Genomic DNA, 21,744 nt, shown 5'->3' with positions numbered 1-21,744 from the left:
TACGTGCCGGTCGCTCGCCACTCAGTGAATTTACGACGCAATTGCCGAGAGCTCCGAACAACTACCTTGCGCTCGCGCTACAATTCCAAACGTGCTACCGGTGTGGTGATCGCAATATTGTTGCGCGCTCGTATATTTAATACACGCATTACGGGCTCCAATGAGGAGGAGCGAATGGGAAAATTGGCCGTATACCAGGAAAACGCCACGTGGCTAGTTGGCCAAGATGAACCCGAAGCCGATGGAACGAAGCGCATACAACTCGTATTTGGGTACAAAAAACCGAAATACCTCACGTCGTTGCAAAAGAAATTACCCGACGGCAACAACGTACAAATTACAAAGGATCCCAGGACCATGATGAAATACTGCACCGACCCCGCCAAGAGAGACGGCGCGTTGCATCAATATAATTGTAAGGATAATTGTAAGAGGTTTGGGTACGTTCCTCGCAAAAAAACGCCTTGTAAACCCTATGGGGAAATACAATAAATAGCATACATACATACATATTACCTTATTTCTCGTGTTTACTAAAAACAATATTCCCGAAACCCTGATAAATAATGGAACGTATCGATCCATCTCTTTTTCGATAAGCTTTCGCTTCCTCGTTTTATTTAACAAATCACGTATGTATATATAAATGTCCTGCATTCATGGTCATAATGAATTTGTGCAGTATCCGTTATTGAAACCCGATTTTCTATCCCCTCTATCCTTTATACAAAAGAAATCAAATTACGACAAATAGATATCACCCCTTTCTCCTAGCAAGAATGACCAATTGGTCATGTTGCCTGCTCCACACCACTTGGTGCCATATCTTCTCATGACTAATTATTATTTCACCAAGAATCTTAAATAATTTAATAATCATAATTAATTTTTATTAAATAATTTAATCTGTACAGTAAGATGATTCCATAAATTAAACTACTCATTAATTCTAAACTCTAAAACTAAACTATCATTATGATATATATAGATGAGCAATGTAGCTACCTAAATTGAAGTCAGTAAATCTAGTAATCAAGTCGTGAATAACTGCATGATAAAATCAAGTCTGCAATATATATATATATATTGTGGAAATTCTGTCACCAATTTTATGCATAAGCAAACAATTGGAGTTAATTCTTAAACGCTTTATGTGACGTACAGGATCGCGTAAATCGAATGGAGGCCGCAAGTTTCGAACTTTTACACGCGATACGCGACGTGCAAGATCGTACGAGCCGACTAGAGGCCGCAAATTTTTAACGCTCAAACGACAGAGCCCGACGCGTACGCAGTAATGGTCCATTAGACATTACGTACGGGCGAACGCTTGGCGACATCCGAAATCAACCGGGGGCAGTATAAATCGAACCGCGTACCGCGACCTGTGCGTGAATGTTATCGCGATCTACCCGCAAGTCAGGGTACTTGAATAATCCGAAACGAGTGTAACTAAGAATCAACTTTATTAATAAAAAAGCAAGTATTAAGAAATCTCGCGAGTGTTGTCCTTGTTCCCTGCGGATTGACGGATCCCGGTGCCGGCCCTGAGATCCATTTCACGGCATGGCACGACATATGCCAAATTCATCATTATTCATCCATTTGCAATTATAAAAGTTATTCAGCTTTATATAATGCCAGTAACCACAACCAAAAAAATGTTAATGTTAGTTTATATCTTTCAACTAAAGGCGAGAATATTTAAGACCACATATTGTTTCTGTTGCGGCCTTAATTAAGAAATAAGACTTATGATTAAGAAATAAAGTATTATAACAATGTATTAAACGCGAAAGCCCAGTCAGCAAAATTGATGAATTGCGCGACCGACCTACATCCTACCAACCAACTCAGCAGAAACGAAAGACGAACGAGGGAATAAAAGAGAACGAGAAGAAGAAGCCAGGACAGATTGGAGTTAGAGGCAGTGACGGGCATTTCGCGCAATTAACCAAACTAAAGTTATTAAAGTATCATTTTATTCAAATCAAAGAGTGTCGTTAATTCCATCTCCCCGTAGATTGAAGAAACCCCGCTATCCCAATAAAGGACACAACATTTCTGTATAAGTAATTGTCTACAGTTGTACTTTATGACCATGTTGGAACATTCCCATAAACACAAGGATGTCTTTTGAGTACCACATGACGAGTCAATTCTGACGATTAGGTATTGCTCTCTAATTTAATGATTATTATTTATTTATTGTATTACACAACGCTACGTTCCTAATTTTTAGACTGCACTTGAGAAGGGCTCAAACCTCGAGCCGAAACGTAGTGCACATTATTTATATTTTTGCCAGTTTGTCGAGAATAAAGGAAAGATTTTGGTTTTTTAATACTGGCGGAAGAAGTTATTTTTTTTATATATTACATAATGTCATTATCCATTGAATACTAAGAACCCCACTGCAGGAAGGAACGAATCCCGGACCTTCCGGATTGTTTCCCGACAACGATCATTTCAGCAGTGAAACAACAACGACAATCTTCATAAATGCTAATTGTGCAATTTTTCAATATAATTCGCGGGAGGAAATATTCTTCCATTATTAGGAGAGATACATCTTTTTCTCCCGTAATGAAAGTAATATATATCCATTATCAAGATATATCTGTCTTGTTAAAAAAATTAATACAAACGTAGAATAATTCTCAAGAAAAAGTGGCTACAAAAGAATATATTTAATAACTGATTTTCCGGCCAGATTTACAATGCCGGAGATGGTTTTTATAAACAGAAAATAAAAGTCAAAAAATAAAGTATAGGGTTTGTAATCGTATTCTTTGACGAAGACAAAATATAATTTTTCATTTTCTTAAATATCTTTTTTTTTCTTTCAAACCTATTTTTCTTTTTTATTTTTTTCTACTTTCCATCCTTCTTTATTTTAAAAAGAATTATTATATCCATGTTTACTTTATTACTGCCTTTTCGTCAGGCAGATGGAATTATCATTGGTAGCGTCAATGGGAGAATATTTATTGAAAAGGATAAGATCTTTCTTATAACATATTAAATCTCGCGACTAGATTTTTATAGCTGTCATCGCCGAGTCATGCCGAAACCACTGCTTTCGGGAATCCGAGTCAAATTGATTAAATAAAATCTGAGATTAATTCTGGTTCTGCAACGGGGACCTCTAATTTTCAACGGAAATATTACCAAATCGACGAGAAACAATTCCCGTCGATAAGGATAAAATCATATATACATATATCATTATACCCATTGAATACTAAGAACCCCACTGCAGGAAGGAACGAATCCCGGATCTTTCGGATTGTCTCTCGACAGCGGTCATTTCGGCAGCGAAACAACGACAATCACAATTCTTCATAAATGCAAATTATGCAATTTTTCAATATATATTTGCGAGAAAAAATATTCTTCCATTATTAGGAGAGATACATCTTTTTCTCCCGTAATGAAGATATATATCCATTATCAAGATATACATCTATCTTGCTAAAAAATAAATACAAACACGGATAGAACAATTCTTAAGAAAAAGTAGCTACAAAAAATATATTTAATAAAACGATTTAATAATTGAGGATTTCCATACAAGAGAAATGTAAATCGACTTACATCTCTATTTTCTTTTGTTGCAAAAAAGAAGATCAGTAAACTTTAAAGTTAATACCTTATAAATTTGATTGGCAGCGAAAAGTGCGTTAAAAAAGCTCGCCAAAAGCGTTTTTCAATTTTTGTAGCTTGACTCTCAGTTTCTTTGAGTAGTGCCTTTGAGCGAACCCTCAGTGCCTTTAAGCAGTGAAAAAACATCAGCAAGATAGCGGCCGACATAAATAACGACGATTATGATTCTCCATATGATTATGAAACAGTACATAATCAAGATTATGATCTCACGGAACATGCTATTTATAATAGCAAATGGTGCTGAGATCATTATGGATTTGGAGAAATAACTTCTGCTTAAAGTAGTTCGGCGCGACAAGCGCACGAAGATTTCCAAGGCTGTGCAGTTGAAATATCCCTCCAACAGCATTCAGTATGGGAGAATTACAATGGTCTACTGCTTAAACCATATCCTCTGAATGCTAAAAAGCTTTTTCAGAGTTGGGGCACTGTAAACTGGAGCCAAATGCAACATAAAAAAAAACAGAAAGGTGTAAGAAATGTCTTACATTCTTGCGATACGTCTCCAAAAAAAGAAAAACGCTTTTTTACATGGACTTGACGGAAGAAGCCAATAAAGATGTTGATACAAGCGCCAATGACGACTCTGATCTTGATATTTAAATAATATTTATATTGTAATTGCTTTTTGTAATAAATTTTTATTTTAAAGTGACAAATAATATGATTTGTTTCCATTTTTTCCCCCAAAACTACTGTTGCTATAGGATGTAAGTATCATTAAATAAAATCTTTTTTTTACACTTTTTGCAATATATTAAAATACATTTATTTATTGCAAAAATTTATAAGTTTTAGAAAAAAAACGAAACAAATTTTATAGCATGCTTTTATTTTAGTAATTTGACAGTTAATATTAAGAAGTTATTTTATTATCCTCAAAACGGAGTTTTCCTGATTTACACCCCCCTCTTCTATGAAAGCTCTCAATTGATTCTAAACTAACAGGATTTACAAGAATTAAAGTGGATGTTTTTTTTATCAGAAACCAATAGTTAAAAAATAAAATATACCCGTTTGTAACCACATTCTTTATTAAAGATAAACGCATTTTTTTATTTTTTTAAATATCTTTACTTTTTTCTTTTTTTCTTTTAAACTTTCTTTCTATTTTCCGTCTTTCTTTATTTTAAAAAGAATTATTATTTATTATATCCATGTTTATACTTTACTATTACGGTCTTTTCATCAATGAGATAAAACTACTATTGATAGCATCAATGGGAGAATATTTATCGAAAAGAATATGATCTATTCTTATAAAAGAAAAGTACATATGAAATCTCGTGACTCGACTTTTATAGCTGTCGTCGCCGAATCATGCCGAAACCACTGCTTTCAAGAATCCGGGTTTAAATTCAATAAAACCTGGGATTAATTCTGGCTCTGCAACGGGGACCTCTAATTTTCAACGGAAATATATATATTATACCAGTTTTGTTGTGCCGCACTGAGGTCGTAACAGCACTGAGGTCCGTATATCCGCGAGTAAAAGACAACATTCCAGATTTCTTTTTAATATTTTTAATAAAGACACTTTAATGGATACATTTGTCTTGGTTACTTCGAATACCCTGACTTCCGGGAAAAGTCGCGAGTAATACACGCACGGACTCGCCAACCCCTGCTCCATATGCTTACAATGCCACAGAGCTGGACCTATTCTCCCTTTTGAATTGTGCCACAGAAACAAGAGAGACTAAAGTCATATCCACATGTTTGTTCTTGTACCCGTACATTAAAAGAATGATTGAACCGTATGTCACCATCCTGGACTATCATAAGCCAGACATCACACCTGCATCAGGAGGGCCAGGAGTATTTCAGCAAGAACCTCAAGTAATAAGTGGTCAACAATTAGCGGGGAAGCCCCCTGACTCCATGGATGCGGAGAACCTCCCATCAGGATCTTGCCATCAGGAGGAGACATAGGGCTCATATACCGGGAGAAAAACGACGATGAGAATTCAGACAGACCAAAAGCAAGGAAAAGACCCCGTCACATACCTCAACCTCCGAGTGACGACTGACGCTACGGTTCGACCATTTGTGCGTTCGTTAAACGACATTCCAAATCCTACACAAAACCTGACTTATTTACGTGACATTTTTGCCATTAACAGGTGAATGTCATTGCGACGTGAATGTTCCGATCGAAATCCGACTAATGCGAATGCTGCGGGATCAATATGTACCAATCGTAAAAATTGATGGCCCAACATTCACGAAGGCGAGTCATGGCAAGCCTTTAGATCAAAAGCCGTTCGGCCCGTGAATCGAAACTACATAGTCAAAACTGCTAGACACATTAATAATATAACAGAAGAATTTATACAGAAATTGCCCTCAATGCGAGACCCGAAAACCCTGGTGTTGCCACGCGACTTTATGAGCGAATTATATAAATGGAGCACTGAGGCAATGTGTTTAATGGCATTGAATTGCCGAATGGGCAGCTTACAAAAAAGTATTACTGGTTGGTCAGTAATTTATTACTGAGTCTAGTAATTTTTTACTGGCGATTAGTATTTTATTCTTATATTTCAGTAGTTTAAATGGTAAATAAGTAATATCTATAGTAGTATTAGTAGTTTTTCCGGGATCCGAAGTACTGATGCAAGTATTTCAGTATTTGCTTAAATAGTAAAAAAGTACTGAAGTATTGGAGAATCTAGTAGTTGAGCTTAGACGTGAAGTACTGATAGAATAAGTAGTTTTCCTAGTAATTCATTACTTGGTCTAGTAATGAATCACAACTCCCATCATGGACCTTATCTTTACTGATGAAGAAATGGCCACTTCCAGTATGACTAGAATAATGAGCAATTTCTCTCGAGGGAAAAATAAGCTCCATATGAATGATGTGAAGGCCAAGCCAGAGTTGAATCCTCCAGTGAAGAAGGCTGTAATGGGTAAGATATATATATTGCTGTACATTGATGCTTTATACAAGTTAAAATTCTCCTTTAATCAATATTTCTTGTTTTAATAAATAATTATTTGTTCCACAGAATATATTGCAAAAGAATTTAATTGCCCTGTAGATGGGGCATTAAACAAGGCTGTTATGGGAGAAGTTTTCAAGGCAATGAAGAGTAAACTAAACAACAAATCCAATACATGGCGTAACAAAAGAAATCAAGAGCAGGCACATAAAAAAACAGTGAAAGAGCCATTAGCAGAAAAGCAATAAAATTTATAATCCATCTTTTTCATTTTGAATATCAAAATATCACTTCGTAAACACGTAAACATGTTAATTGAAAAAGTTGGCTGCTGTAAAAGTGTACGCACACTATACTTAATAAATAAGTAATCTTGCTAATCCGATTTATTCTGATCTTGATTTATTGTTCGCATTACAAAATGTCGTCTGCAATTTTGTTACGCGTAAACAATAACTGAAAGTCACCAAGCTTCTTAAAATTAAGAAGACCAAAATTATTAGAAAATGACATATATTTCCTTCGAGTATTCGGTGTTCTTGCGAGGTGGTCGGACGTGGCGAAAACGCATAAATTAATACTCTTCTGCTGCACAGAAATACAATGACGCGGAAACGATTGCCGCGCGGTAAGAAGCGACGCGGTACGAGTCGATCAGTTCCGTGAGGCATGATCGACTATTTACATCTATCAAAAATATATATATTTCCTTCAATGTGTGAAGGCACTTAATATGGTAAAGTGCACGACTTGTAAAAAAATTCAGATACCTTATCCAACACACCGCTTAAAAATATTCATAACACACTTGTTACATAAACATGGAATATCTCTTAATGAAATTCGCTCACTACCTGCTGACGACTCGAAACAATATTACTCGGAGTTACCGGGATACAAAAATTGGCTTTTTCCATGTAGATTATATATATGAAGCATTTATCCATGTACACCTCGCAGAGAAAGCGAGATCGGAAACTGTACCACTGTACGAGGTAACATCGTTTAGCGACGAACCTGGAATCTACTTCGAGAAGATCGGAACCATGCAACTAAAGGAGACAATTTATAGATCAAACATATACTACAAGATGTCGTTTAGCAGAACGGTACAATATACACCATATGACAGAAAAATCAAGAGCATTGCATACACAGTTTATACCACAAGGAAAATCTCGAGATATTGGGCAAACAGAGATTAAAAATATGACTCCTGAGTATATTGTTAAATACTTAGTACCAAAAATCTATTTAGAAATATAAAGACGACAGCAGCCGCTACAGCGGCCTAGGCGACAAGGTAACCACCACCAAAAGCGACTTCGGAATAAGTTATTTCAAAAGAGTGGACGCCGACGTCCACGCGCCCTCACGGCACGCCTCACCATCGTCGTGGCAAAAAGAAGAGAGGTATGTTCTTACGCGTCATTCTATTAGCCAATCAGAAATGTCTTCTATATTCCATTCGACTCGTTTTTTATTCAGGTTCATAATTTTTTCCATTTGCTTTGGTGTAAAAACATTTTTAACAGCTTCAGCGGCGGCAGCACCGGCGGTAGGTGCGGCGGCAGCAGCAGCAGCAACAGCAGCGTGCGCAGCATGCTCAACAGCAGTGCGTATAACGATTGTAGCGACTACAATCGTGCGTGCCGCAAGTGCGGCGGATCCGACTGCGACACCGACCACACGACCAAAAACAGCAGCAGCAGCAGCAGCAGCGACGGTTGGACTGGCGACGGGAAACGCCATTTGCGCAGTCAAGAGTAAGTACTTCCGAGTAAGTACGTGTGTGTGTGTGTGTGTGTGTGTGTGTGTGTGTGTGTGTGTGTGTGTGTGTGTGTGTGTGTGCGTGTGTGTGTATGCGTGTGTGTGTTATTAACAGTATGGAATTACCAATTATTTTTCTTTTGCAGCCCGCCACAGTGGTCAAAATGGTGCCCAAAAAAGCAAAAAAGGGACAACGGCAACTCCTCCGACTACTAGAGGAACTCTAGTACCATTTAAGATCATATTCAGTTGCAGTTCTTAGACGTTTAATTATTAAAGAATTGTTTCCTCAAATTAATCAAGGTTATAAAAATAGACATATTTTGATTTTATGAGGAGAACTTATTTACAATCATTATTTCTAATGATTCTCTACTGTTGTAGAAAGCAGAGTGATTTAGAGTATCAATAAGAAATTGTTCAACATATCAAAAATATTAGAAAAGGAAAAGTAGTATTATTACACTCTGATGTATTACCAAATTATGTAATCGAATATGATACAGTTAAAGACTTGATAGAGGCAACATGGAAACTAGCTATCAGAATTGATGTCGCGGCATTCGAAGTGAGATATCACCTACTCCAAAATTACCTCGAACAGATCAAAGGGCAGTCTACGACCAACGCTCGGGTTACGTGTCGACCGCGTATTTTTATCAGTGTAACTAAGTGTCTGAGCAGAATAGCTGACTTATAATTTCAAGACAGTGTTTTATGCTTTAAATCTTTGTTTTTAGCAACGCACAATACTGTCTTGTGTCTCAAGTCTTAAACGAGTGTACAAAGTGTCAACATTGTAAGACTTGAGACATAAGACAGTATTGTGCGTTGCTAAAACAAAGATTTAAAGCATAAAACATTGTCTTAAAATTATAAGTCAGCTATTCTGCTCAGTGTAACTAAGTAAAAGTAAAACAAAGGTGCACTGAAATATCTTTATTAAACACCGCCACGGGCATAATCTATAAAGGGTTAGTGTCATTTCCCCGTCCCGGAGAATCCTCGATACCCTGTGCCGGCCCCCGAACCTCCATTCGCGGCGCGGCACGACATAAGAAATAGGACTTATGATTAAGAAATAAAGTATTATAACAATGTATTAAACGCGAAAGCCCAGTCAGCAAAATTGACGAGTTGCGCGACCGACCTACATCCTACCAACCAACTCAGCAGAATCGAAGGACGAACGAGGGAATAAAAGAGAACGAGAAGAAGAAGCCAGGACAGATTGGAGTTAGAGGCAGTGACGGGCATTTCGCGCAATTAACCAAACTAAAGTTATTAAAGTATCATTTTATTCAAATCAAAGAGTGTTAATTCCAATTTCTCGCCTCCCCGTGAATTGAAGGAACCCCGGTGTCCCAATAAGGGGCACAACATTTCTATATAAGTAATTGTCTACAGTTGTACTTTATGACCATGTTGGAACATACCCAAACACAAGGATGTCTTTTGAGTACATCCTGTATGTATATTGTTTCAGGAATATTATGATGAGTTTAATACTCAAGAGATTAATAAAGAAAAAGGGAGTTATATTGCAAATCATTTGGCTTCACCTATTACAAATGATGACTGTGAATTTCTCAATAATCATGATGTATTTTACTGTCCACGACATAAAAAATTAAAAGAATATATGGTAAAACGATCTATCAATTCAGATATATATAGACAATGCATAGATCCTTATTTGTGTTTAAAACAGTATATTGAAGATGAAAAAATAGATAATCGAATGACATACAAATGTTACAAAAAATTATGGATCACATCTCAAGTCGGTTATGAAACTCAAATAGGGAACTTTTTAGAAAACTGTTTGTCAGCAATACAAGAAAACAAATTACAGACCAACATTGACACAACTTATAAGTCATTAATAGAAGATACCGATTTGTATAAAGATTTTTTAATGATAAAAAAGGTTGAATCTATCAAAGAAAAACTATGTCTAACTAAAGTTAATTTTGGCGATACTATCAAATTGAAAAATTTGAGAGCGGAACGAGACATATTTTTCTATAATTGTGGAGAACATGGAATTTGCATTGGACCAACTAATCTTTTATTATGTATTTTAGATATATATCAAAGTAGATTCTCCCTTAGACTTTATTGGAAATTATCTGATTTAAAAAAGAAATATAAATATTCTATGACGGATCTCGGTGATTCGCTAATTGATTGCTCTAAAAAATTGCGATTTATTTTAGGTGATAAAGTGTATAAGATATTGTCAGTATGGGAATCAATGATTATTGGATTTGCCATTAACGATGAAGAAAATGATTTAGGCTTCGACAAATTATTTCATACAACGAAATTAGAAATTGAATCAATATTAAATAAATTTAATCTAATGATTCCTGCCATTTTAATACCCCAATCTCGTGATAAAGATTTAATAAAGCTTTATATAGAAATGACAGGAATTGTCAAACATTTTGGACATCCATGTTTAGACGTCCTTGATGGTTTTGAAACTGTGAAAGAACACGGAAAAAAACAAGTAGGATAACATGGATATTGTCAAATGTGCAACCGGAATATTTATCCGAGATTTTATTAAGGAGTATTATCAGAAAAAAAGAAAATGGCCACCACTCAAAGAATGCCCAAATGAACTATCTGCTTCTTACAAAAATAATGTCTATCCCGGAAGAAGATTTGAAAATGATTATCATATATGGAATAAAGTGAAATTCGAGAAGATCTTTGATTATTATTTCAGTCCTGATACATCAGAGCTTTTAAAAGATTCAGCAGCAGCACCTGACTATGATCAATGGTTTATACCTTATGATCCGTGTGCATCCATCCATCTATATGGAGTTAAAAAGCCAAGGATAACTTCCAAAATAAAACCCACACGAGTTATAGAAAGGTTTCTTGCAGGTAACGAATATGAATTAGAAACCAAAATATTTGATATTGATAGAAACTACTTTGATCCTTTAGACTCCACAGCAGTCTTGTGTCGCAAAGAACAAGAATTGAAAATATCTGGTAGATTATTTGTAAAACAAACTTATTTACAGCGACTTGTTCAAACCTCTATGGAGCATAATATCGCGAAATCAATAATGAAGTACATACCAGAACAAACAATGACAGATGGAGAAATTCAGCAAATGCGACGACTTACTGATACTGCGAGAAAACAACGAGAGAGTTTAGAGATATTTAATCTTGATCTAGCAAAATGGAATCTTCAATTTCGACACGCACTAGTATATATTTATTTGGTGCTATTATTGACAGTAGGTTTGGATTTAAACAATTATATAAAACTAACCATTTTTGGTTTTTGAATTCTAAAGTTTTCCACAATTCACGACTATATCCACCAAATTATGATTCTAATGGAAATCCAATTGAGGGAGAATATTTTTACACTGGACATCTAGGAGGAATGGAGGGGATGCGACAGAAATTATGGACCATTATAACTATCACATTGATTAAATATGCGGCGTACACATGACGAGTCAATTCTGACGATTAAGTATTGCTCTCTAATTTTAATAATTATTATTTATTTATTGTATTACACAACGCTACGTTCCTAATTTTTAGACTGCACTTGAGAAGGGCTCAAATCTCGAGCCGAAACGTAATGCACATTATTTATATTTTTGCCAGTTTGTTGAGAATGTGGGAAAGATTTTGGTTTTTTAATACTGGCGGAGGAAGTTATTTTTTTATATATTACATAATGTCATTATCCATTGAATACTAAGAACCCCACTGTAGGAAGGAACGAATCCCGGATCTTCCGGATTGTCTCCCGACAACGATCATTTCGGCAGTGAAACAACAACGACAATCACCGTTCTTCATAAATGCAAGTTATGCAATTTTTCAATATAATTCGCGGGAGGAAATATTCTCCCATTATTAGGAGAGATACATCTTTTTCTCCCGTAATAAAGATAATATATATCCATTATCAAGATATATATCTGTCTTGTTAAAAAAATAAATACAAACATAGAATGATTCTCAAAAAAGTGGCTACAAAAGAATATATTTAATAATTAATTTTCCGGCAACATTTACAATGCCGGAGATGGTTTTTATAAACAGAAAATAAAAGTTGAAAAATAAAGTATAGGGTTTGTAATCGTATTCTTTGACGAAGACAAAATATAATTTTTCATTTTTTTAAATATATTAGAGCAGTGCCTTTGAGCGGACCCTCAGTGCCTTTAAGCAGTGAACAAACATCAGCAAGATAGCGGCCGCCATAAATAACGACGATTATGATTCTCCATATGATTATGAAACAGTACATAATCAAGATTAAGATCCCACGGAATATGCTATTTATAATAGCAAATGGTGCTGAGATCATTATGGATTTGGAGAAACTTCTACTTAAAGCAGTTCGGCGCGACAAGCGCACGAAGATCTCCGAGGCTGTGCAGTTGAAATATTCCTCCAACAGCATTCAAGTATGGGAGGATTACAATGGTCTACTGCTTAAAGCATATCCTCTGAATGCTAAAAAGCTTTTTCAGAGTTGGGGCACTGTAAACTGGAGCCAAATGCAATATCAAAAAAGAAACAGAAAAATGTAAGAACTGTCTTACATTCTTGCGATACGTCTCCAAAAAAAGAAAAACGCTTTTTTACATGGACTTGACGGAAGAAGCCCATAAATATGTTGATACAAGCGCCAATGACGACTCTGATCTTGATATTTAAATAATATTTATATTGTAATTGTTTTTTGTAATAAATTTTTATTTTAAAGTGACATAAATAATATGATTTGTTTCCATTTTTTCCCCCAAAACTACTGTTGCTATAGGATGTAAGTATCGTTAAATAAAAACTTTTTTTTTACACTTTTTGCAATATATTAAAATAATTCTATTTATTGCAAAAATTTATAAGTTTTAGAAAAAAAACGAAACAAATTTTATAGCATGCTTTTATTTGAGTAATTTGACAGTTAATATTAAGAAGTTATTTTATTATCCTCAAAACGGAGTTTTCTTAATTTACATCCCTCTTGTATGAAAGCTCTCCAATGATTCTAACGTAACAGGATTTAAGGCTCAAAGTGATGTTTTTTTATCAAAAACCAAAAGTTAAAAAATAAAATATACCCGTTTGTGTAACCACATTCTTTATTAAAGATAAACGTATTTTTTATTTTTTTAAATATCTTTTTTCTTTTAAACTTTCTTTCTATTTTCCGTCTTTCTTTATTTAAAAAAAAATTATTATTTATTATATCCATGTTTACTTTACTATTACGGTCTTTTCATTAATGAGATAACACTACTATTGATAGCATCAATGGGAGAATATTTATCGAAAAGAATATGATCTTATTCTTATAAAAGAAAAGTACATGGAGGAGTTAAAGCCATAGTGGTGTAAGTCACTTTTTTTTACCTATCGAGTTAAGTTCGTAGATGCAGTCTACACATGCAGATATGTTGAAAAAAGAAGAAAAAAAAAGTGGTCAAAAAAATTGACTTACACCACTATGGTTTTAACCCCTAATAAAATCTCGTGACTCGACTTTTATAGCTGTCGTCGCCGAATCATGCCGAAACCACTGCTTTCAAGAATCCGGGTTTAAATTCAATAAAACCTGGGATTAATTCTGGCTCTGCAACGGGGATCTCTAATATTCAACGGAAATATATATATTATACCAGTTTGTTGTGCCGCACGAGGATCAGGTCGGCCGTAACGGCACTGGGGTCCGTCAATCCGCGAGGAAAGGACAACACTCCAGATTTCTTTTTAATACTTTTTAATAAAAACACTTTAATGGATACACTTGTCTTGGTTACTTCGAATACCCTGACTTGCGGGTAGGTCGCGAGTAATACACGCACGGACTCACCAGCCCGAGCCGCTCGAGCAGCCGAGCAACCAAGCAACCAAGCAGCCAAGCACAGCGGCCAACGACCGAGAAAGCTGACACCATGCGAAGCGCTGCGTTAATATAAATCCGATCCAATTAGAAATTACGAGCGCCGGAAATAAAATTCGCGAGTACCAAAAATAAAATCAAATCAAAAATAAAATCGGGCGCCGATAAATGTCGGACGGCGTACCGATATCGGATATACGCCCGCGGACATGGACCAACAAATCAAAATCAATGAGCGAAAGTTCGCAAAGTACAAGCTCCTCTCTAAGCCTGAGACAACCCGCATCTGAAGAGATAATCACTAAAGCGGGTGCAAGCTATAAACCCCCTGACTCCATGGATGCGGAGAACCTCCCATTGCCATCAGGAGGAGACATAAAGCTCTACCAGGAGAAAGACGACGATGAGGATCCAGACAGACCAAAGGCAAGGAAAAGACCCCGTCACATGCCTCAACCTACTCAAAAGATAATGGAACAACCAAAAAGAACCACACGACAGGATGACATACTAACTGTTGTGCCCGTGTTTACGGCGGGACACTGGGATCTTTGTATCCACGGAGAAGGCGGGATGGATCAACTGATATGACACTTTTCAATAAACAGCACTTTAATGATTACTCTCAGTTGTACAGATTATTCGTATGCAAGACCCGTTCGTCGCTGCCCGACTCCGATTGCCCTCCTGTCTTCTTCTCTCGTTTCCTTTTGTAATCTCCTTCGTCCTTCGTTATCGCTGAGTTGCCCGATCGGATGTAGGCCGATCGCGCAACTCAGAATCTTGCTGACTTGGTTTTGCCCTTTCGGGCTTTCTCGGTCGCGTTCCCTATTGTTATTCTCGGTCTTTCTTAATACTATCTTATTTATTAATACAGTAATTGGGGCCGCAACATAACTCTCCTCCGTGAAATAAAAGACATAATGACTGATCTATAAGCCAGGAAAAACCATGAAACAAGCCAAAAAAAACCTGTGAAAGAATCTCGACAAACCTTCAAGACTGTCAAAACAGGATTGGAGTGGCGGAAACAAGAATACAAGGACTCCAAAAAGCAAGGAAAGATAAAGCTCTACAAGCGATACCAACTATGAAGGAGGCTCACACGGCAACACCCCACGTGATAGAAGCTCAACCGACCAAAAACAAGAGCGGGAGTATAGCAATTGACTGGACCAAGGTTGGCTGACCTATCGAACGGCGAGGGAGCGAGCCGCGAAGTCGAGGTTTCCTCCACTCCACGGCTGACGGGGAGAATGCAGCCGTCCACTGAGGTCGAGCCGGAGCGGTCGACGTCCCGGGGAAGCCAGCCATCCGGTCGAGCAGGTCGAGTGTTTCGCAAATTGTAAAATTGTTAATTACATTTTGTTGCAGACTCGAATGGGTAAAACCCAATTTGCGCTCGCGCATTTCAGGCATCCCCTGCTGGTAAAAGGAAAGCAGGACTGGATTCGCCTGAAATCAGGAATAACGGACGGCATAGTGATCGATGATGTGGCATTTAGCACGTGGCGGCCGGAAACATTGTTACATACAATGGAAATGGAAACGGCTTATACCCGAAACATGAAACAGTAAAATTTCAAGAAAAGTGCAAAAAACAAAATGAGCGATACCATGTCCCATTACAATGTACATCACGGAATGTAAGAGGGTCCAATTTAAAACCCTGGTGATATTTTTCGCAATGAATTCTTTACAGTGAGTTAATAAAAATGCTTATTAGCATCAACATTTAAATCGATTATTAAATTAGATATAGACAAGCAGCACGCAGCGTCAACATATGTATTATCAGATAACTATCAGGTTTAAAATAATAGGCCAAGTAGTTAATACTAACATAAGTAAAAGTAAAGAGCAATATTATGTGACTAATTATCACATATGTAGTTGTGATTATCCTTTTAATAAATCTATGTTAGACATCATTGCATCTGATTATATATTCCAAGGATATTATAAATCAAATATTAAAGAATCGATAAATATTAATTTCACAATAGATGATACTTTCACAAAATTAATTTTAGTTTCAAAATTACAAGAATTAGCAGGAAGAGAGATATTGAATTACTTCATATATTTGAGTATAGTCTATTTCACTTCTTTGAAGTATCACATTTTCATATTAATTATAACTTTACTTGTGATTATGGCAACCTATGAAGTAATGGGCTAAACCTGAGTTACTTATTACTCACGGTGTTGCAAAAAAATTTATAATATCAGGCATAATAGTTAAAGATAAAGGGTTTTTAAAGCATTATGATTTTAATCTCAAAATGTTTTGAAGAATTTGCCATTAACAGTTAATGGCAAATACAATCGACAGCCGAAGACTTCTTAGAAGAAAACGTTGTTTTCGTAAAGAAGACTGCCTCTCTCATCGATAATTGGAGACTGGATCCTCGAATCCGGCGACTTACACAGCGTGGTCGACCTGGTTCCATTAGAGAATGTCTAAAAATTCCCAATAGTTCTTGGTTTGAGATGGAGTATGATAAAATCATAATTTCAATTATTTCCCACAAATAAGTGATCTCTTGGATGATAAAGCCATAACTCCTCATCTAGAATCAATTTATCAATTATTTGCTTGGGATGCTCTTGATGTTATGGGTCTAAAAAAGCCATATAATCAAGAAAACACTCGTCTTATTCTGGAAATATTATCCAGACCAATAATTGATATCAAAGAGTTATATCAACAAGTAGAAAATCTTGGACATATTCCAAAGAATTGGGCTGTGATACAATTGATAGCCAAAGAACGTAAACTCAAGATTGAAGCAAGAGTATTTTCTATCCTAACTTTCGAATGCCGGATGATGGCATCTGCTTGTGAGAGGAACTTGGGCGAACAGATACTCCCTCTGTTCAAGCAACAGTCAATGACTCTAACAGGTTCAGAGTTGAAACATAAAATGGATGTATTATCCACATTACCTGAAACGGAAGAATATATATGGGTTACTTTTCACCACGACTTGCAATAGAACTACACATTTAGATCGTATCAACAGGCATATCTGATCATTGTCCTCTGTGCCTTATTTAGTGTTAGTCATTTCATGTACTTAATGAACATATTCACAGATAGTCAACTGTTTTCTGCAAACAAGTTCACTCCACCAGGATTTCTTAATGCATTCATTTTTGATTGGTTTTTGATTGGAGTTTTCCGTGGGACTAGGGAAAATGCCGAGAGGCTAGAGGAGTACCTTCTGAATGGTTTATAGTTATAGTTATAGGAGTTGCCTTTTCAAAATAATGCGGTCATTAGCAAGTGTTAAGGATAATCAAAGCCATGTAATATTTGACCGATTAATCAATCTGTTCCAATGGGCTGAGATGAGCCATATTTGGATGATCGTTGAATATATTTATGACCAAAACCCAGATATACTAAATTTTGCTGAACTTGGTGGACCAGAAATTGCTGCTATGTCTGTTGCTATTGATTTCCTAAGAACACATCCTAAAGAAGATAGAGCATACTTAAAATTATTATGTGATCATAATGATTTAAAACCATTACACAGCATTAATTTTATATACTTTACTGCTGCTGCTCATGCTTTATCTTCCTTAACAAGAACAAGTATGCAAAATATAAATGCAAGATTTTCAGAAACGGTAATAGTCATAATACTTCATTTTGCTATGTTGGTTTTTGAAATGAGAATGTATTTCTCTGTCTAAAGAGAAGGAACTAAAAATTAAACCTAGACTCTAACTGAGAAAAACATTACTGAAAATATATTTCCTTATTTTCCACAACAAACTATGACATTATCGGAAGCAGACCTTGCGACCGCTCTCCCCAAAGGCGATCGTGCGTCAGCGTGGGTCACCGTGTGTGATCATCGAGAGGATGGTGGAGCCACCGAGCATCGCCAGCGACGGCGACGCGCCTCCGAGACGGGGAGGCGACCGACCGCGGGACATGCCCGCGATCTCGTCGGTCGACTCGGCCGCAACCGATAGCGGTGAGTTACCCACGAGCAGTCCGGCGATACCGATACAGCCGCCCATATTCTGGGTACCAAAGCCCCTAGGGGAAGTCGACCAGCCGTCCGACGATTTCGCGATTTCCTCAGCCCGTCGAGCGGCGACGAGGAGACGGAATAGACGACGAGGCGCATGGTGGATCGTGAGCCACGGCTGATTTGAAAGACCCCGTCACATGCCTTAACCTACTCAAAAGATAATGGAACAACCAAAAAGAACCGAAAAGAACCACACGACAGGATGACATACTAACTCTCCTCCGTGAAATAAAAGACATAATGACTGATCTATCCATAAAGGTGCCTTTTCATGCTGACGCTCGACGCTCTATTTCAGCGTCAGAAGACATCACGTGACCAAAAATATCTGAGCGGAATGAAAAGACATTTCAGCGTCAAAGTCAGTGAGTGTTGGTGCGTGTGAAAGTTATAAAAATGTCACTTACTAAACATCAGATTTGGTTAAACCAATGCAATGAAATAATCAAAAAACAGGAAATGAAAAAAAATACTAATAGCATTTTTGATTAACGAAATAAAGAAAAAGAAAAAAAAAGAAATTATTGCAAAAAAACGTTATTGGGTGGAACCCATATTTAGAGAACGAAAATTGCATGGATTTTATCATGCAATATTTCCTGTCGTTACATTAGAAAATAGTAGATTTCGAAATTATTTTCGTACGAATATAACTCAATATAAAGAATTATTGTGTATGATTTCACCCTTTATAACTAAACAGACTGTTGTTAGAGAACCAATATCAGCTGCAGAACGACTATCTATGACATTAAGGTAAGTTCTTCGTAAATTTAATTTTCTTTTTTCATTTATATTATTTTTTATAGTAAATTTATGTAAATATAATATTTATTTTATAAAGATTTTTGGCATCTGGTGATCCGATGACTTCCATATCGTATCAATATCTTGTTGGACTGACAACTGTCAGTAAGATTATTGAAGAAAGTTGCAGTGTCATATGGAATTGTTTAGTAAAGAAAGTACTTCCATCTAATTTAAAAGAAGAAAATTGGTTAAATATTAGTAATAAATTTGAAAATAAATGAAATTTTAATCATTGTATTGGAGCAATTGACGGAAAACATGTTCTTATTCAAGTATGTATGTATATTATATATTAATATGTAATAAATCTATTACACACACACACACACACACACACACACACACACGCACGCACGCACGCACGCACCTTCTCCTCCTTCTCCTCCTTTACATAAATGTCTGACCTTATTTGTAAAAATAAAAAATATATAAATTATTAATCTTATTTTAAAATTTTACAGTAAACTAATTGATTTCATAGATGAAATTAAAGGCCTGAAAATAGTTGAAGAAGCTCAATATTACTGTTTATTAAAATTTATTTTCAATAATAATAGTAGACATCGAGTACAAGTTGTTGCTTGGAATAAAGAAATTGATCGAATTGAACATATCATTTAAAACCTAATCAATAGTTGGAAAAGTCCAACATTACTGTTTGTTAAAATTTATTTTAAATAATAATAGCAGGCACTGAGTACAAGTAGTGGCCTGGAACACAGAAATTGATCGAGTCAAATATCATTTAAAACCTAATCGATAGTTGGAAAAGCCCAACATTACCGTTTATTAAAATTCATTTTAAATAACAATAGCAGACACAGAGTACAAGTAGTAGCTTGGAATGAAGAAATCCATCGAATCGAACATCATTTAAAACCCAATCGATAGTTAGAAAAGCCCAACATTACTGTTTGTTAAAATTTATTTTAAATAATAATAGCAGGCACCGAGTACAAATAGTGGCCTGGAACACAGAAATTGATCAAATTAGAGATGGGCGATACAGTATCGATATCTCAAACATCGATACGATTAACGATTTATGAAAACAAGGATATATAGAGTGTATTGAAAGGGATAAGGCCAATAAACTGGAAGATGAAAGAGGAGTTTGGGCAGAAAACATAATGTATGTATATAAATTTTTCTTGTATTTGCTATGGTTCAGTGAAGCACCGGTGGGTACTGGGACTGTCACTTTTGGGTGACAGAGTCCGCACCGGTGATGTTTTATCAAACAAACCAGTGGGCGCTGGGACTATTCCCTTTTGAAGATAGAGTCCGCACCGGCTACGCTGGTGGGTGCTGGGACTATTTTTGGGGGGAACAGAGTCCGGACTGGTAATGTTTTATAAAACAAACCTTAACGTATTTTTAATTTAAAGTATACTGTTGTGAGCGCACAACGTTGTACTGATTAGTTAATGTACTTGGCAACACCGAGTTGCCTTCAATATGCGTACCTAGCACCTAAAGTCGAATCTGAATTCCACCTAAAAACCTGACGATTGCATCGGACGATCGGAGAGAAACCACCCGGGGGCTACATTAAGAGAGTCATGCCGGTGACAGCCGGCAGCTCCGCGCCGGCCGGGCGCGGACACACAACCAAGCTATCGAAATGGACGAAGAAAAATATCCAGATGTTCAATTTGAACAGATAAGGCATCCAATTTTCAGGAAAGATAGGCATTTGTCATCAGCTCTATTGACCTCTGAGATTGATTATATGCTGGAAAACCGAGCAAATTCTCATGCTCTAAAGAAAGAACACAGAGACCTTTTAGAAAAGGTAGAGTCCAAGGATGTACAGATACTTGGTAGTGTGGATTTTTTGCCTTGGTGTGCTGGGTGTTGGGAGGACTTTTCTCATACTAATGAAGCTATCACTCCATTGACAACCGCCATTAGGGTAGCTCAACATGCACTGAGAGTGCAAACCGACACCGGAACCAGGAGCGTTCAACTCCAAGACGACCAAAAGCGCTGAGGCAAAGGAAATATTATATGATATACAGATGGAAGTGTTATATCGTTGATATATGCATAGCATGATTTTAATATTATAGGTGATTCCGGATATCCTTTGTTACCGTACTTATTGACACCAAAACTAAGACAACTATTTTTGTGAAAAAAAAATAAATAAAAACTTAGTAATTATTTTATAATAATACTATAAAATAATTACTAAGTTTTCATTTATTTTTTTTTATGCATAAAATAATTACTAAGTTTTCATTTATTTTTTTTTTACAATTACTTTTTATTTTTTATGACAATGTTACTTTGCTTTATAAAACAGAAAAAGAATACAAAAAAAAACAAAAATAAAAATACAAAAAAAATCGAAAACAGTATTGTTTGAATTTTTCAACCATTCTATGCATTATAAAAAATTAAGAACGATGCTATTTATTTCGTTTTTGAGAAAATTAACTTGGATATTAAGTTCGCCTAGCGCGCCGCGCGGCCAGCGAGCGAGAGCGGTCACCGTACAGACGTGGCTGCCGCACCGAGTACCGATTCTTCACGCGTACAAAAATTAAACAATTATTTTCTCGATAACGAAACAAAACACATCGACGAAAAT

The 21,744-nt window shown here is 36.2% G+C and overlaps 1 protein-coding gene, 1 long non-coding RNA gene and 1 pseudogene across 5 annotated transcripts in view; 2 read left to right on the top strand and 1 right to left on the bottom strand.

Moving 5' to 3' along the window:
• Positions 1 to 21,744, bottom strand: part of Dh44 (diuretic hormone 44) — a 139,398-nt gene that overhangs the window by 95,359 nt on the left and 22,295 nt on the right. The gene's annotated exons all lie outside the window — the stretch shown is intronic.
• LOC139774386 (uncharacterized) overlaps positions 1 to 21,744 on the top strand; it is a 39,535-nt pseudogene that overhangs the window by 7,693 nt on the left and 10,098 nt on the right.
• LOC139774368 (uncharacterized) lies at positions 8,246 to 9,215 on the top strand. Of its 2 annotated transcripts, XR_011718560.1 has the most exons (3): positions 8,246 to 8,380; positions 8,531 to 8,687; positions 8,769 to 9,215. It is a non-coding gene; the product is annotated as an uncharacterized lncRNA (long non-coding RNA). The 2 variants fall into 2 exon arrangements; XR_011718559.1 differs by lacking the exon at positions 8,769 to 9,215 and having other exon boundaries at positions 8,531 to 8,716.

This window comes from Temnothorax nylanderi, unplaced genomic scaffold (assembly GCF_030848795.1).
Source record: "Temnothorax nylanderi isolate EJ_2023f unplaced genomic scaffold, tnyl_v1.0 TNYL_tig0080_pilon, whole genome shotgun sequence".
Lineage (NCBI taxonomy): Eukaryota > Metazoa > Arthropoda > Insecta > Hymenoptera > Formicidae > Temnothorax > Temnothorax nylanderi.
This window is presented reverse-complemented; position numbering and strand designations above follow the sequence as displayed.